Source organism: Spea bombifrons, chromosome 4, assembly GCF_027358695.1.
Source record: "Spea bombifrons isolate aSpeBom1 chromosome 4, aSpeBom1.2.pri, whole genome shotgun sequence".
NCBI classification, from domain to species: Eukaryota; Metazoa; Chordata; class Amphibia; order Anura; family Pelobatidae; genus Spea; species Spea bombifrons.
Window position 1 is genome coordinate 67270545 of NC_071090.1, and position 18267 is coordinate 67288811.

Genomic DNA, 18267 nt, shown 5'->3' on the forward strand with positions numbered 1-18267 from the left:
GATAAGCTGAAACTGTTATTTTGTTTTGTTTCATTTCGAAGGTGTGACCCAATAGGTTTATATTATAACTATAATTTTATTAACATGCATAGGCCACATGACTTAGCAGGGGGCAGATGGATGAACACGCTTTAAGGACAGGTTTTTGGGCGTACCCTTTAAGCATGTTTATGCCTCCACTAGTGCCCTGAAACTCAATTGTTCAGAACTACATCATTCCAACGATGGAATGAGTACACAATACGGGCAAGTTTTTACTCTGGATAAACTTGCAAATGCCCTGTACATACATGTCTTAAGAGCAACACGTATGCAATACACATTTGGTTTTCATTTTGTTTTAGTTTTTTTGTAGGTTATTCAAATGGTATAGACTGTTTTGTTAGTAATAATCATTCAATAAACATAGGTAGTTACTAAATACTTGTTAGCACAGTACATCTAAAATGATTTCTGGGGTGGAGGGTGGATTAAAACCACTTGTGTCTGAACCGCTAGAAGGTAGAAAGGTGTCTTATTTGGAAATCCTTAATTACTGGATTGCCTTTGGCACCCTGGCTACTACCTATACGAATAGAGAGCAACAATATTTTGTAAATGCTGTATTTTATGCCACCTATATTAAGTAGAACGGGTTATTGAAGAATACATTATTATAGGGTGATGCAGTCTTGACCATGATTTGCCTTTCAAGTATTATAGAAACAAGACGCACCAGCCAAAACATTTTACCGTTATTAATGTGGACCAGTTATTGCCTCAAGCAATCTCCTGCTTCCGGTAAGATATAAAAATTGCAACTTGTTAACCTAAGCAACTTAATAGCCATTCCGTTGGCAAGAACTCAAAAGCCCAATTTGTGTAAATTTCTATTATGCTTAATATTAACTGTGTGTCGCCACTTGAGGCTCTTTTGCAGCTAGTTAGGGGATCAATATATTAAGTAGGAAACAAGACGGGCTTTAAAAAAAAAAAAAAAAAAGAAGAAATTATAAATGTCAGTCTATGTCCGGCTACTGTTAATGAGACTCTTTGAAACTGTGTTTACAGAATGCATGTCAAGTATCCCACCAATACATTATGCAAGCAGAACTGCAAACAAATAACTGACCAAGTCATAGGGGTAGTAATTTTAGTAGACCGTCAACTTTAGCCAACATTTGGATATGGTTTGTGTTCCCCACGGGCTATTTAAGGTATGGATAACTGACAGCTTGACAGCTGGACTTCCTGCTTAACATTACGCATTTGTTCTTTCATTGCGTATAGGTGTCTGTCCTCTTAGATTTTAGAATGTTGCTTGACTTCATCACCACCGTTGTTTCCAAGGTCCACGCGATCACACACCGCTGAAAAGGCTAAAACCATTCCTTAAAATTGGTCTGTATAATGGAATGATTCTAGATCAGTCAGTTTGTGGATCCAATCTTCACACTAATGGAATTAGTGCAACCAAAAATTGAGGAAGTGATCCGAATTCAATGTAACATTGTGCATTGGCTCAAGGTATCAAAGACAAAAAGCTATTTTAGGAGACCCAGCAAGCTTCTACTTATTGCAGCATTTTATCAACATTCATAGCGGTTAGATAAAATACAAATCTATAGAATATTTAGGGAATGGAATATGAATATGAGTCCTGCAAGAAACATTAGCAACACTGCCACGAAATAGATGTATTAAACATTAACCCTTTCAGTCACCTTGTGGCAATAGGCCTATTGGACATAGGGGTACATCCTGACACTGTTGTAGCGGCAGGGATATCGCTGTCACTACACGGGAGGCTTCCTGCGAACTGATGTAACGTCGTTCGCTGTGAACGCTGGTACGCTGTCATTCAAGGAATGACCAACCACTTGATTGGGCATTCCCTACCGGTAGGTGTCACTGCCGACACCCACCGGAAATTCACGCAAGGACAGGAAGGCCTTAGCAAAGTCTTCTAGAACCTGCTGGGCTCTCCCATTGCTCCCCCTGCCGGCTGATCGCAATTATTACAATCTGTGATGCAGGGCTGGGCAGCCCTGATTCAGCACAAACAGATCAGGAGGAGAAAAGGGGAGAACGCTTCTCAGATTTCAAAAAAATATTAAAATAATGTGAAATTAAAAAAAATTGATGGGAGTTTTTTTCTATTTTATTATAGTTTTTATCTATTATCACTATTTTTATGTTTTACGTATTTCTAATGACAAAAAATATTTTGGTCGCTTGATTACGAAAAGCCCTATTTTTATTTTGTAATGCTTGTTGATTTCGCATGAACTCCAGTGCATTTTACTGGATTAAAATTGGTGCATGCATCCTTCATTGGGGGCCTAAAACAAAACATGAAATTAATATGTACGCACTCTGTGCATGTCACTAGAACCCTCGGGAGCCAGAAGTGGGGCTGGCTGGTGACATTTGGATCGATAACTTAATACATGCACCCATTGGGATGCAGTAAAAAGCACCAGAGTCCATGAAAACCGTTCTCATATTAAAATAGGACAGAGCGCGCCTTTAAATTGAGAAGTAGAGTCTTCAAATCCTTAGACAGATATTACCAATGATTTTTGTACATTGAAATTTTCAATACAATACTTTTTTCAGTAATATCGGAGTGGTTAACATGCCTGTATTCAATCTACAGGTGGTCACTTTCAGGGCCAGATTGTGTGACAAAGCTGTACTGACGGACAGCCAAGCAGATACCATTTATAAAAGGAATCATGTGAGAATTAAGCCAGAAGAGCTATAATGCGACGGGGTACAGAGCAAAAAAACATCAAGTACACGTCAAACCGATGATTCGGACTCAGAGTACTTAAAGGCTACTTTGGCAATGAAATGGTTATTGTAAGAATCTAATTCCAATGAATTCAACCAAGCAATTCAGTCCCTACTAAACAGACACTTTTTAGCCTTCCTCGTCTGCAATAGCACTCTTAGCCTGGAAATTATCAGTGCATTTATCACAGCATTACTAACCGTGCCAGCTCTCTGAGCCAGAACCGTACGCTCAATGCTTTATTTGTATTCAGCAGGCCAACCTTTGCATTCTGTGCTGGGCTCTGATAATTCTCTCTGTTTTTCGGGAGAACTCCTACCTACTTTGCAAAGTAATCAGTCTCTTGAGCCCTTGATACTGCCCCTGCATCTTACCATTTACCTGCCGATATCAGTAAAAGGAAAAAGAGAAAAAAAGCTATGCAGATATAGATATATATATAGATATAGATATAGATATATATATATATAACGCGAGGATCATTCTAACATATCCTAACATGGAGTAAATAGGTTAGACAAGTTATTTTAAAAAATGTGTTTCTATGCTTCACATACATTAAGAAGCAGAGATTGTCCCTAAGCGCAGACCATGGGAAAATGTTGATGAGCCGAAGAAGGGGACCGTAATGGGAACAGTGCAGTAAAAAGTGCATCTGTGCCGGGTTTCAAAGGAAAGTCGTTCTCCATGGTTCACCGGTCAAACACAACATTAAGCAGCAAGCACTAAAAAGTTAATTGAATGTTGGCCAAGAGATGCAGAGTCCTTATTTAAATGGGATAATTAATTTCTTTGTTTTTATAAGCATTTTAAAAATCAGCCAGCATGCGCACCCCTGAGGGTAATTAGGTGCATTGAAGAAAGACTACCGACACAGAGGGACTACAAACTTGGCTCTCAAGGAAACATTTTCTTAAGCAATCTGCCATATGAATGTGAATAGGTCTTCGAATTGTTCGATACAAGCTGGGGTAGATGCAAGAATAGGAAGGACTAGGGGCAAAAATAACTACACCCATGACCATTTAGTGTAAAATCTATTTGTTGTGGAAATAGGAGGCCAGATAAATAACTTTAAAAACCTATTATAATGGTTTCTAAACGCACCCAGCATGGTCCCATAATGTCCCACTCACCCCCCTAGGAAAGCATAGGGTCCCGGATTCACAATGGCAGAAGAAAGGCAGCGGCGTGGCAGGTCTCTACGACGTGAACAGGGAGCAGTGAATGTATGTTTATACTGTAGTGTCAGGGTGTAAATGTATAGTGCTGGAGCCAGTCTGTGAGTGTGTAAATGTGTAGTGCCATAGTCAGTATGTACTGTATTGCAGTGCCAGATTCAATGTGTATGTGTGCAGAGTGTTAGAGTGTGTGCATGTGTATAAGAGTTGTGTATGTTACAGTATGGCATTAGCATAAGTATGTCAGCATATATTGTGTGTATTAGCGTACAGTGTTCGCATGTATGTGCATGAATGTAGAATATTAGCGCAAGTTACTGTATGGTGTAAGAATCATGCTTAAACATACAAGCTTAAGTCTTTATAGCAGTTTTCCTTATGAAGATTTATCTTAATCAGTACCAACTGAATATGAAAGTTTTAAATACAAGGTCATAACCTTCATTCTAATCTAACAGCTAAGAAACTTGCACAAAAAGTTTTGCATTAAAAAAAAAAAAAAAAAAAAAAAAAAAAAAAAAAAGAGGATTGGAGGTTTTTAGCGGATAAAATGTTACATGGATAAGTGCTCATGTATACAAAAAGTCCAAAATGTCTTGTTAAGAGCCAGTGCCGTTTTGAAGCCGTAGACATTACACCACTGGGCTTCCACTGCCTCTGGTGTGGTAGTCTGCAGACAGAAGCTCGATGGGTTACTGACCTGTTCAAGAGGGAGGTCAGGCCACCCAGGGAAGGCTCTCAGCAAGAGGAGAGAGGGAAAAGGAAGCTTCTATAAGTAAGAGCTGAGGGTTAGAGTACAGACGTTAGGAGAGTTTCAGTAATTAAGAAAGGCAAAGCTCACTGTGCCGTCGCCAGTACTCTAAAGTACAAAATATACTTATTTCAACAACTTGGGGCGGCCACAAGGGAAAAAGCCAACTTGCAAGACCGGCAGACCATGCGAGCACTCGCCCACACCTTCACTCTAAATCAATTGAAAAGGTATTTGTAATTAAAATGCATGTAATAGGTTTGTACATACCATGCACCTCTAGGTTTTAGGAATGCTAATATATGCATTGTTGTTTCCAAATCAATTACTATGACAGACATGGTCTACATGGCTCATGGACTCTTTTCCTCTGGCCCTTGACCTGTGGATGCCTTGGGTGAATACCAGGAACTTCACGAGCAGGCACCTTACTACTGGATTACTATATGTGATTTTGCAAATCACTTTTAAGTTATAGAGCCTTAAAATTCCAATCCACACACAACTATTTCACATTGATGCTTTCTATTTTTTATGGTTTTATATATCGTCATCATATTCCACAGTGCCCTACAATGGATACATAGGACATAAGTAGTGCATAACATAGCAATTTACTTTTTACAAACATGGAAGGATGGCCCTGTTTAAAAAAACTTTACAATTCCTGCAAAGTGACTGCTAAATTAGTCCACAAAGATGACGACGGGTTCTTGCGCTGACTTACGCACCAAGTCTTCCATAGTCGGAAATCTGTAAAAGAACTTGACTATTAGTTTGTTTTGCCTGTGGGATCTGTGTTTTTTTTTAGTTACATGGCACCAACACGTTAAGCAGCTGCTCTTAGAGTACATATATAAGTCAGACAAAACTAGAACAAAATACAAATTTGACATTAGGTAACGAGGGCCCTGCTCGCAATCTTACAATCTAGATGCTTGATTTGACTTCTTTTCAAGGAAGGAAAATATTCTTTGGCATAAATGCTAAAGAGCACCATATATTAGGAGCACAGCAGTAGTGAAAAGTATGGAAATACCATTGTAGAAGCATGAATTATTTGGGTTCGAGTGGCCATAAGTCCAGGCGAGCCTAGAATCAAGAGAGCCGAATGCAATTCCGCCATAAGCATTTGCCTCTCTGCCCCAACTATGTGTTTTATCGACCACATGTCCATGCACATGCTATTCTTTCTGCCGCTAGCATGTCAAAACACAGCCTCTCTGAACACCTTAAAAATAAACTTTGGGTGCCGATTTATTTTTGCACAAATTCGGGGGGGGGGCCTGGAGGAGACCAAAAGATAGAACAAAAAAAAGCTTTTAGAATAGATTTAACAGGGTATTTTAATTATATGCTGCAATACAAATCTGCTGTCCACAAGTCACCCAAGCAGATTTTTCACTGTCATTGGCAATGCTCCACAAACAACAATGCCATCTCAATGCAGCATTTCCAAACAGAGTATGAACCATTTACATGAAGTCTACGGAGCCTTTTTTTAAAAAAAAAAAAATGTAAAAAAAATGTTGCGGACAAACCCAAGGGAGTGAGCTATAAACGATTTGTTTTACCCACTGAGCTATATGATCTCTCGGGAGAAGATTCAATTTAAATTTCACATACACACCAGCCAGGCCGTGATAAACAGATGCTTAAATTAACTGCGTAAGACCACAATCAAACATCTGAGTGGGAGGAACGAAAGCTTCCAGGAGGCCTAAGGAGAACACGTCTCAAAAGTTTATATTGGGTTCTGTAAGAACTTACACGTTTCCCTCATTGTCTTTTATTTTGCACACCCAATAAATTAAAAAAGGCATTAGGAGCACAGTTGGGATCACTAAAGTGCAAAATAAAAAGGTGATCGATGACTTATCGAATTAGATTGTGTTCAAAGGCACACAGGACAGATCTGCTGCTCTCACTTCTTACCATTAACAATGTATATTTTCACAGATGCATAAGGAAATAATGAATTGAAAAACTTTTTGGCATGAACAAAGTTATAATTTCATTACAAAATATCAATCCTGAAGTGAAATCCTATGTATAGACAGAACTATAACCTGGTGACAACTTAGGCATTTTGCATTGCCTTTTCACTGTGGGAAGAGAGAGGTCTGGCATTCTACGCTTAATTCACCATCGTGTCCACAGATTACATGCATGTGTGTCAGATTTGAGAAGGATATCACATTAGCCTAGAAAACCGTTCAAATGTTTATAAATTGTTCCTGATTTCAATAACTGCAAACAACTCAATTACTCAACGCACCGCCAACAGTGCTGTGCTATTTCCACAAGTAGGGAACATATAGCTACGGGGAACTGTACAAACGTTTTGGTGTTAGACAGCATCAAAACTGTCAAACTTTTGCAAGAACTAGTCCCACCCCGCCCAAGGAACCAGAAACATGGGGGGTGTTAGAGTTTGCTGGTGGCCAAGTGGATAGGTCTGCTAATGCATTTCATAGTCAATTCCCAAGTATAAAGAGCCCTCTGTGGGGTTCCTAGACAATAGAGCCTATTCCAGATTCCATAGCAGAGCTATACAGTATTACCTGTGGTATGTATAGTCTATAATTCAGTTGTCAGTACGCAAGGAAACTGTGCCTTAATACAGAGATCCTCAGAGAAAGGGTTACTGGCTGAAGTTACCCCAGGAGAGCCAACGATGTTCCTAACACAGAACGACCTGCTGAAAACGATAGATTAAAGAGATGACCTTAAGGCCTGTTTGGGTTCACGCAAGTCTTTACTTTAATCACATTACTTCCCATTGCATCAGTTTCATAACAGTTCATAACTGATGTAAGATGAAACTAAAAACACAGAACGAGCTGACCTTAGCACTCAATAAACAAATTCACATCTGAGAAATGTTTCTTGAAATCTCAAAGCCTGCTGGAGCTTAGAGTTGGCGTTTCACTTACACCAGCAAGTTTTCTTCTTCACATGTTACAATCAGTAGGTTCGCTACAAGGTAGCCTAGAGGATAATAATACAAAAAAAAAAAAACCCTTAAGTTTACAAAGCAAACTAGTGCTTTGGACCCTTTTTATTATTGGGTAATCTGAGGCCATGTTGACAAAATATCCAACTTCACATTAATCTACTCTACAATAAACCCAATACAACGGCCATAAATCCTCCTTGCATGTTTTTTTTAGTCAGCTAAGAACGCACAAAATAATTCTGGGGCAAAGCAATAAATAACATGTAAATGAATACATTGTGAATATAAATAGTGTTAACCATCCAAAGTACCAATGATAATCTTTGGTGGCACTGAATGCCCACTGGATAAAGGGGACACTTCACCCATCACTTGTGGTTTTAATGCATACAATTTTAAGCGGAATATTTTTTTCCCCGTGACAAATGCAGAGTTTCATCCCCACGCTATCTTTGCCACAGATTTCACCTTCTCAGAATAAGCTTTAGCTAGTGTTAACAAGAGGATCACACTGACGCCATTGGTTAATCTGTGGCGTATCTGGACAGAGTGTGAAAGCCTTAAATATGGAACGATTTGAGACACAGTACCATAAACATGTGTATGTTGCCGTGTCAATATGTGTGCATGTATGTTAGTGTTAGTGTGTGTGAGTGTGAGTATCGTATCGTAAAAAAATATATATAAAAAATAAAACTGGTTCCTAAATCCCAACTAAGTTTATCGACCCCAGCGGTAAACAGCAGAGGCATATCCTACGGAGTGTCTGACCCATTCGGCAGTTAGGATATTCCCGCTTGGCTAGACGTTTCATTAGAGCAGTCAAATTTCAAATCATGCTAAGTGCTAAACCTGCAAGGGCCGCAAAATATTGCACGCACACAAAAATAAAATATAGGCCGATGTACTTTCTGGCTTTACCTAGAAGTACAATGCTACCCTCGCAGCTGTTAAATAATTCATCAGCACCGGTGGTGCACTGCTCAAGTGAGTTATCAATTTAATGCATAATATAGCAAGTACATCCTTTAGGCTTGCCATTTTGCAGCCCTGCCGATTCCTTATCATACTAAACCAAGACGACGACACGGTTTCCCTATCTGAAGGCAACTGCTGCAATAAATAATCACACTTTATATACAGTGTATAAGTAACCTATGTTTAAGGAATGGGAAAAAGTCAAGGTACACTGTCAAATGCGTGAAATCCTAGGGTGAAAAGGTAGGACTGTATGAAGAAGTGCCTGAGAACCAAGTATTTATCCCAAAACATGTTTACGGGTTTGCTATGGTCTATATAGAGTCCGTCCAAGCAAAAAGATGCCAGCTGTAGCAGGACAGTGAAAGTAGTATAGGACAGCAGGGTCTAGGTGTATCGAGCAACCCTAATATTAAAGTGGAAACAATAGAGCGATCAACAGTATAATCCCAGTGGTTGCTGCAGTGCTTGTACCGCTTTGACACAGAAACGCTCCTTATATACAGTATATAATCCCCAACACCCCCCCGAAATGACTGTGAATTTGTTTCTGTAAGGATAATATGCCTGTTAACAGGAAGATTTTGACCGGTAAATAAGCAACTAACCCGCTACGCGTTAAAAAAAAAAAGTCTGTGTAAGAAGGAAGGGGCAGCGTGGCCTTCGTGATCGAGACCAGTATTGAAAATGCCATCCGTAGCAGTGGAGTAGACAAAGTGCTGGGTACTGGTGTAACGGCTGCGGGATGGCTATTTTATGTAGTGGGACTGCAATTTTACATTTCTGTCAACTTATTTTCATTTAAACTGACAATGCTGGTGCCGAGGCCTGACAAACCCTCTTTTTATCTCTGTAATTCTGGAATATATATATATATAGGGGTCTCTGATGCAACATTCCAAAAATGGGCTAAAACTTGAACACGCCATTAGCTTCTATAGTAATTAAACCACATAAAAACACAAAAAAGTTTTAAATTAAACTATTAAAATAGAAAAAGGCTCCAGGCACTCAAGGGTTCCACTCAGGCAGGTTTATTAAAGGAGGACAACGTTTCGACCTCACGATGAGGTCTTTATCAAGTTAACCACACAAGCGCCCATAAGGGTCTAATCACTAAAAGGAGGGTTTGGAGGAGAGCTGTAGTTTCAACTCCCTCTCGTCACTATTCTTTATGAAGGGAAATGCTGAGAGTTTGCTCCTTTCAGTAAATGGATCATAGTGCCATGGAAATTGGAACTACGTTACCACCTATGTAACCAACAGGGTTAACTCATGCTTCTGAACTTGTACTGTTACTGACCAACAATCCAATCCAAGTTCAGAAGCATGAGTTAAACATGTTGGTTACATAGGTGGATTATCCAACTGGATAATTCATATTGAGTGATGTGTTTAGTAGACACTGTCCCATGCATGACCCAGGATTACGCCCCAACCCTACCTTTCAGTTTCTACAGGTGCCCTCAACACCAAGAATTGCTCAGATCTGTACTAGACCTCCACAGTGTAAATGGGTGCTATAAGAGAAATTAGGCAATATTCCCGACAAGAAATAAATAATGATCTGCGGTGTGTAACAAATTACACGCAAACCAGCTTGTTTGAATGTATCTTTATTTGTAAAATATGTACGACAGAAAATCGTTAGCAAGCTTGAAGTGTTTGGAGCATGGCAATAAATATTGTCAATATAGTGTACAGTAACTGTATTGATTGCAATGCACTTGACTTATCTGTGCAGATAAAAACTTTATCTTGACCTTGCTCAATACAGAGAGCAGAGACAAAAAAACACACTGATAGCCTCACTTAAAACATTGGAAGATAACAGGCACAAAAATGATCCAACAAAAAGAAAAGTATACAGGAATCAAATGTTCACAACAACAAAATAAACTGCAGTCACTTTGTAGCTTGGCAAACGATGCCCCCTACTAGACAGGACAAACCACAGCACACCAGCAGGAGATAGAGAGGAATCAAGCTGAGAAGTCCCTTTAAATTTCTGGAGTACCCTTTTAAAATACATGAACCCCCCCAACCCCTCCGATGCATCTGCTGCACCTTTACCCACTAACCCCACAACCATCTTTTGATCTTCCTTGTACTGACTTTAAAAGAAACCAGAACATTGGAAAAACATTACAGTAACAAGGAATCATATTAAATACCCACAGGTCCTATGATAAATAATAACGCTTTGCCCTGCGTAATACATATTATAAATTTAATAATACCTGTGCAACTGCATTCCATGTATGTCAAACTAGCAGCATACAAGCTATGAGTTTTTTTTACGCTCACTCCTGAAAAAAGTTTAAAACCACAAACTTTTAAGAGACTTTTGCAGTTTCTATGGCAACAACCTATCAGTGCCTGCTTTTATATGATGCAACAACTCAGTAAAAAGCAAAAAGCATGAATGAGAAACGGGGGAAGAAAATTTGGACACAAATCTGTACTACTAAGAATGTTGCCGTGTGTGTATAATAAAAAGGTGTTATATATAATGACTTGGATATGCAAAAATCTATGTGCCAGAATTGTTTGCAACAGAAATATCTTGCTGGAAGTCAAAGGAGACATTTGTTGTTTCTTATGAAATCGTCTACCTTAGTCTTAAACCTGCAAGCTAAGTGTATGTAATGCAAGTACGGTATATACACTTCCAGGTACTATTTGGCATGATTTTGACAAATTATAACCATAAATTTGTCATGCCGGACTCCTAAGCCTATACTATTCCACACACTTTCCTCAATAAGCAGAGGTTGAAATTTTAACCCCTGATCGACACAACTCATCGGTGTTGTCTGAAGCCAACAGGAAAGCCGTCAAGCGCTGTAGAATATCTGCCATTAATGAAAACGTGTAAAGAGTTTTAGAAAGAACACTTTTCAATTGAAAAGCGACTACAATTGACCTCGGCACCAGAGCACATTCACCTAACAGGCACTTTATAAACGCACTCTTTTTAGGTCAATAACACAGAACAAAAGACTTACAATACAGCACACATGCATTATTATTGTTATATTAATACGTCTCTCTGATTTGTCAGACTTTCTTTATGTACACGCTCTATTTATACATCCAGCGAAGATGCCATTAATCCTTGGAGAGCTTTCATTCTTTTTGTTAAGTGACGGAAAGGAGAACTTCAATGTTAATTTAAGCCAGAATTGCTTTTGGGATTATCCCCTTGTGTGTGGCATCGGCGCCCTCTATTGACAAACTGCAAAACTGCGGCTGTTATGTTAGAGAGTTATTTCTCACCACTGACATAAAATAAACTTTGTGAAAGAAAGGGGTAAACAAAGTAATTATAATATTGGTTATGTCACATTTGTTTTGACGGTCCAGCCTCCATATAAATGTCATCCAGTCCAGATGGAAAGTGGAACAAACCACATAAGGCTGGTCGGTTTCCCCCTTAAAAGGGTAGGGTCTGTAGATGCTGCATTTAATCTTAAATATTGCTCATTTTAACAACTCCGTCTTCACAGTTTTTGAAGTTACACATTTCAGATAATTTTAGATCTTAAAGGAGTAGTGCCGGTGTTGAACCAGACCACAACAGTTTCATTCATCTTTTTTGCCAGTTACAAAAAATAAGTCACGACAAACTGTTCCTATGATCCTAATCCCGAATAACTATTTTTGGCATACATTATTAAAAACAAAATGGCTTTTTAAATATATTGTTCATTTATTTTTTTAAATATATTATTATTGCAGCCTTACTTTGACATTGAAAATATAGATCAATGTCACATGTCTCAAGCTTCAGATCTGGCAATGCAAGGGTCAAGTAAGGAGAAGCAGTGATAGACTATCCAGCTGTGATCAGGGGACAGAGAGGGCAGAAAGCTCCAGGTAGATGTCATAGTATCTACACCATGTCTCAATAAATAATAAAAAGAAAAAAAATGCACAACCAAATGTAAAATGGTGCTAAGCATTAGGATTCTTATTCGCAGAGGGCATGCTTTTTTTTCTGGCGGGGGGGGGTTGTTTTGTTTTTTGAAAGCAGAAGTACGCTGCAAGATATACATTTCAAGAAGTCCAGAGACAAACTAGAGAAAAAAAATGACTGTGTAATCAAGAAAAATAAGGGGCTATATGAAATGCCATTTAATTTGCATGGGATGTGAGAGAACAAAAAAACACCAAACAAAAAAAAAAAAACCCCACACACGTTTATAAAAAAAAATAAAATAAAGTCTGGTTTTGATTGCCCAATTTGGACGGCAGTTGACTTGGACCCATTGTAATGTTAGCTGACTGGTAACCTGCTGTGATGGGCTCCACACACACAAACACATAGACCTTAAGAGCTGAGTCTCACTTGTATTTCAGTAACTCTACTCAACTCCCACGATTGCAGAGGAAATGAAATGTGAATTTCTCTCCCTTTCTGTGGCACCAGGACTTCCTGACTTTGGCAGCTTGGTTGTACGTTGGTTCAAAAAAAAAAAAATTAGAATTCATTGAAGCGTTGCCATGAGCTTCTGTCAGGGGTAATTAGAATTACGCAGAGATAAGGATGAAGTTTTAAACAAGGAAATCTAGTTGGAGTCCTATTACACAAACAGGGAGCCGGCCATAAACAAATAGTTTAAAACAACTGTCTAACCCATCGTGCATTATTAAATCCTGCATGTACGGCAGGACTGTCAGAAGTCCCCTCTAATCATCTGCCAGCAGCAAACCTGGTGCTGATTTCACACACAGCATGCAGTAAAAAAAAAGAAAAAAAAAGCGAAAAGAAAATTCCTTTTTAAGCTTCAAAACATAAGTCTTTAAGCAAATGTACTAATTAAATTCAAAAGACAGAACATCCCCGATAGAAGTCAAATCTTCACCAGTCTTAGAAGGCACAGAATCCCAGTGTCAAACACTATGCATACAGCGTGGATTCCTAAAAATGAAGCCTACCAGTCTTTAGCAAATCAAAGTTTTACTCAACGATCATGTCTCCTTGAAATACACAAGAATACCTCAATAATTGGTCACTGTAAAGGACACATTTACAGTATTTACTGCAAGACAAAATGTTGACCAAGGTTTATTTCTTTTGTTTTCTAAAGTTGCAAAGCATTATATCAACACCCCCCCCCCCGATACATCTAGGGGTTGCTTGCTGGCATTATGTTACTAAAGTGAATAGAAATATAGGAAATCGCTGTAGACATAGATCCGTTGGGAAACAAGAGTATGGCCATAAGATGTCTCACTTATGTGGTCGCATACGGTGATTCCATCTGTGTTACACATGGTAACAATTCCCAGAGATCAAAAAATATATATTTTCAAGCAAACAGAAGTACCAACATTGCTTCGTCTTTTCTCCAGTACACACAGTCTTTCTTTACTTTTGGTGTCTTCCATTGAGATATTTTGAAGTTTGTTTTTTTTTCTTCTTCGTTACTTAGCAAAATAAGTACCTATTTACTTGCTAAATATTTAGCAAGGTAAAGCTATGGATTTCTCTATCCCTAACACAGAGAAACTTCTTAAGATTCATTTCAAGGTCAAAAGCGGAGAGCACATCATAAAAATTCCTGGGGTCAATATCATAAACAAAAAATCTACAAAGACCTTAACAAGGCAAATTATATACCCCTTTTTTTTGACAATTACTAGTGCACCTAAATACCTGGTCTAAGTTGAACATATCATGGTTGGGAACAATTGGGCTCTTAAAAGATGACCCGTCTCTCATAACGTCTCTACATTTTTTGTTTGTCTGCTTCTATTGTATTGTTACCATTCAGATATATACCATCGAAAGAGATTGACCTTCTTCATTTGGGGTAATAAACAATCTAGGATTAGAAAACATTGTTTATTCACAAAAATCGGGAGGTGAGCTGGGGGCACTCACACAATACATTTCTCAGGGCAAGAAGATGGGAGGAAGAAGAGATTACAACAGACTGGAGAGAAGGTTACTTTATCAAGATCCCCAAGAAAGGGGAACTCAGCAACAGCACCAACTACAGAGGAATCATACTCCTGTGGGTAAGTCTTCAACCTAATCCTCCAAGAAAGAATGAAGGATGCCATCAACAACAGCTACAAGATGAGAAGGCAGGCTTTTGGCAGAACAGATCAAGTAGAAACACCTTGCATCAAAGTCAAGCAGTCCTTGAAGCAGATCTCCTCATTGTTCATCAATTTTGTTGATTTTATAATCCAACCAGACATCTGTCAGTGAGCGCGGAAACGGAATCCAGTTTACAGCGTGGACCCAGCTCCATTACCTTGCACACAGCAGATGCAAGTGAAGACCACTGTAGTGGCAGCCACATCACCACAGGTAAGTCTCAACATCCACAAGGACAAGACTAAGATGCTCAAAATACAGACCATCAGCAACGATGGAAGCCCACTAGAAGCGTGGTCCTTCACCTACCTTGGCAGCATCATTGACCAGCAGAGTGACACTGACGTAGACGCCTGGGCAAGGATTGACAAAGCAAAGCGGGCTTCTCATAGCCAAGAACATTTGGAGCTGCAGATAGCCTTGGCAACAAAGATTGGACTGTTCAACTCCAAAGTGAAGTCAGTCCTGCTGAATGGATCTAAACTCTGGACAACCGTAAGGAAGGTCCAACACCTTTATAAACAGGTACCTCAGAAGGATTCTCCAGATGTTCTGGCAAGACACCATCAGCAACACCAATCTTTGGGAGAACACGTGCTGGACTGGCTGGATAAGGCACATTCTACTCACACAGGCAACAAATCATGAGAGGCACAGAGGTGGTACCCTGAAGGCAAGCGGGAAAAAAGGCCATCCAAGAAACACATGGCAATGCAACCTCAAGGCTGATGCCAAAAAAGATGGGCTACACCTGGAACCAGCTTAAGAGAACGGCCCAGGACAGGATTCCAGTAGCGTTATGGGTACCAGCTCGGGCCAGACCTAAAGAGTGACACCCTTATCAGGCACACTGGGATACTCTGATCCATTGGTTTCCAGAGAGTCTTTGTCAATTATCTTACAGAATGCAGTCCCAGATACCCCTTGCACAGGGCTTCATGGAATTGTTGACATTATCATGGAAAGGGTCTTGAGCTTTTTCCTCAATGCAATCTCCAGTCATCAGTTGATTAAGCTATTATCAAATTCAAGAGCCCTTCAATGTCTACAAAAAAACAAATCCCGAACTAGGCTAAAACCTAAAACAATTTTGCTTTGAGGGAGACCTAAACACTGTATATAACTACACAAGCAGCCCAAACCTTTTAGAAACCTGCTTATTTTATATACCTACATTGGAATGCCTAAGGATGGGTCAGTTACGAATTAGACAATCTTTCACCAAGTTCAAGCAAGCTTAAAATTTGCTTTATATATGCTTTATTCTTCAGTGGAATGTATAACTCTGTTGGACCTTGAATATGTTGTACCTTATTTCTTGCTTTTCCTTTGTGGCAGTTTTCTCTTAATACAATTTCAATGTTGATTAATCAACCTCAAGATTGTGAGCAGGGCTCTCTCCACCTAATGGTTCAGGTTGTCTGTCAATTCTTGTCTTGTCATACCCGATGAATATATGTATTGTATTAAGTGTTGCATATAAATAAAAGATAATCCAATGTTACATCTACAGTACCACTTGCATCCTCCAACCTGCAGTCCTGCAGTACTACCAGCAGATGTCGTTATAAATCTAGCTGTAGGTTTGTACACCAGTGCAATTGTACAAAACAAAACATGCCAAGATACATATAGAACAGATTAGTTGGGTCTCAATCACTGGTAAATGTTGTAGTACTATACAGCAGTCACTTCTTAGCTAAGCAGTAAATCAATACCATAACAGCAACACTACAAAACTAAGTGATTACTCATTTGCAGCTTGTACTGCAGCACCTCTATATTTGTCAACCACTAGATGGCAGCACACCATTATAATATAGAAAAAAACAAAATGTTATATAAAAATTACTTTAAGGGTCAGTGCTATTATATCTGCTGGTGAAATTTACTTTAATAAAAGTACATTCATTCCTGGTATTCAGGTATTTTTTATTTTTATTTATTTTTACAAAGTCGAGTCTATACTACTTTCTAAACAAAGCAATTTAAAGGGCATTTCCTTTTTAGTAATATATGTATTATCATTAATGTCTTGCATTCTACCATACAAAATATTAAGGTGAAACCAAGCTGTTTCACTCATTTTCTTTGCAACTAGATGCTTTAATACGGTCCTCCTTGAAGGCACATTTTAAATAAATTTAGCCTCACAAAAAAAGGTAAGCCATTTAATTCCTAGAGCAGCAGCTCTGTTATCCCAGCTATACAAGTATTTAGAGCACTGTTACATTTTTTCAATCCACTCAGACCATTGCAGAAAGCAACAACTCTCCTGTTTATCACCAGGAAGATCTAACGAATGATGCAAAACAAAGCAAAAAATGGTAATATTGCGGGACTAAAGGCATTGTTCTGCAAAGACCTATGTCCTTAGTCTTTAAGGGGTTAAAGTGCATCATATTAAAATGCATAGCGTTAAAGAGCTCTGAAGCAGGCAGTGGGGAATAGAAGCAACTGCTCCTAGTGGTATAAACAAGATAGGGCAAGAATTAAATAACAGAGCTCTGTTGCTAAGCAACATCAAACATTTTGAATGCAATTTTAAGGTGATGGGAAGCATTGAAGAAGAAAAATGATTTTGCCATTTTACATGAAGGTGCACCTCTGATATAATCAAGGAAGTATTCTAGTTTTATAGCAATACAAATATAAACATTTGGTAGATGTTCAGGAATATATTAGGGCTGAAACAACAGATGGACTAAGTCTATAATAATCGATAATGAAATAGTTATCATTCATTTTCTTTATCGATTAGTTGGTCTGGGTAGAGCACGCACAATTGTTTTAAAGTTAAACTTATTACAGACGGATGCTACTCCGGAGCAGAGTGGAGAAGACGTGCCAGACTGCTGTAATGTATGCATTAACTCTCTCCCGCCCTTCAGACTGATCAGGTCCCCAATCTCTCTCTCTCTCTCTCTCTCTCTTTAACCCCCATACTTGTATGACCCCTTGACCAAGACCACACGTGAGAGCTATATTGTTTTATGTAGACGTACAGTTGTTAAACCAACTATGATGTCCTCTTTTCTAATCACCAGGATACGTTAACCCTATTAACCACGTAAGAACCATAACTTGAGAGTTGAGTCCACTCATTTACCACAGTGTAATATATGAAGACCTTAATTAGTCTTTGGCCTCATCTTAAATTCAGGATAACCATATGCCACACATGTTTAAACTCCCTCATTGTTTTAGGCTCTGATGGGAGGTTGTTCCATAATATATAGATATATCACTCTTCCTTCCTTACAACTAGACCTACTTTCATATTATGGGCTCTTGTCCTAATATTTCTCCTCTGAAATAAACATCCCTCCTTTACCGCTATCACATCTCCTATGATATTGTTTTCTGATAAAATTTTACGAACGGTTAGCAGGATGCTTTTTAGTAGTCTTCCTTTAAACTCTCTCCAATGTGTCAAAATCCTTATCAAGATGGGGTCTTCAGAACTGTACACAATCATCTGGGTGAGGCCTGACCAGAGACCTGTTAATC

The 18267-nt window shown here is 38.9% G+C and overlaps 1 protein-coding gene across 3 annotated transcripts in view; it reads right to left on the reverse strand.

The window, feature by feature from the left end:
* Positions 1-18267, reverse strand: part of TAF3 (TATA-box binding protein associated factor 3) — a 54383-nt gene that overhangs the window by 31667 nt on the left and 4449 nt on the right. The window lies entirely within an intron of this gene.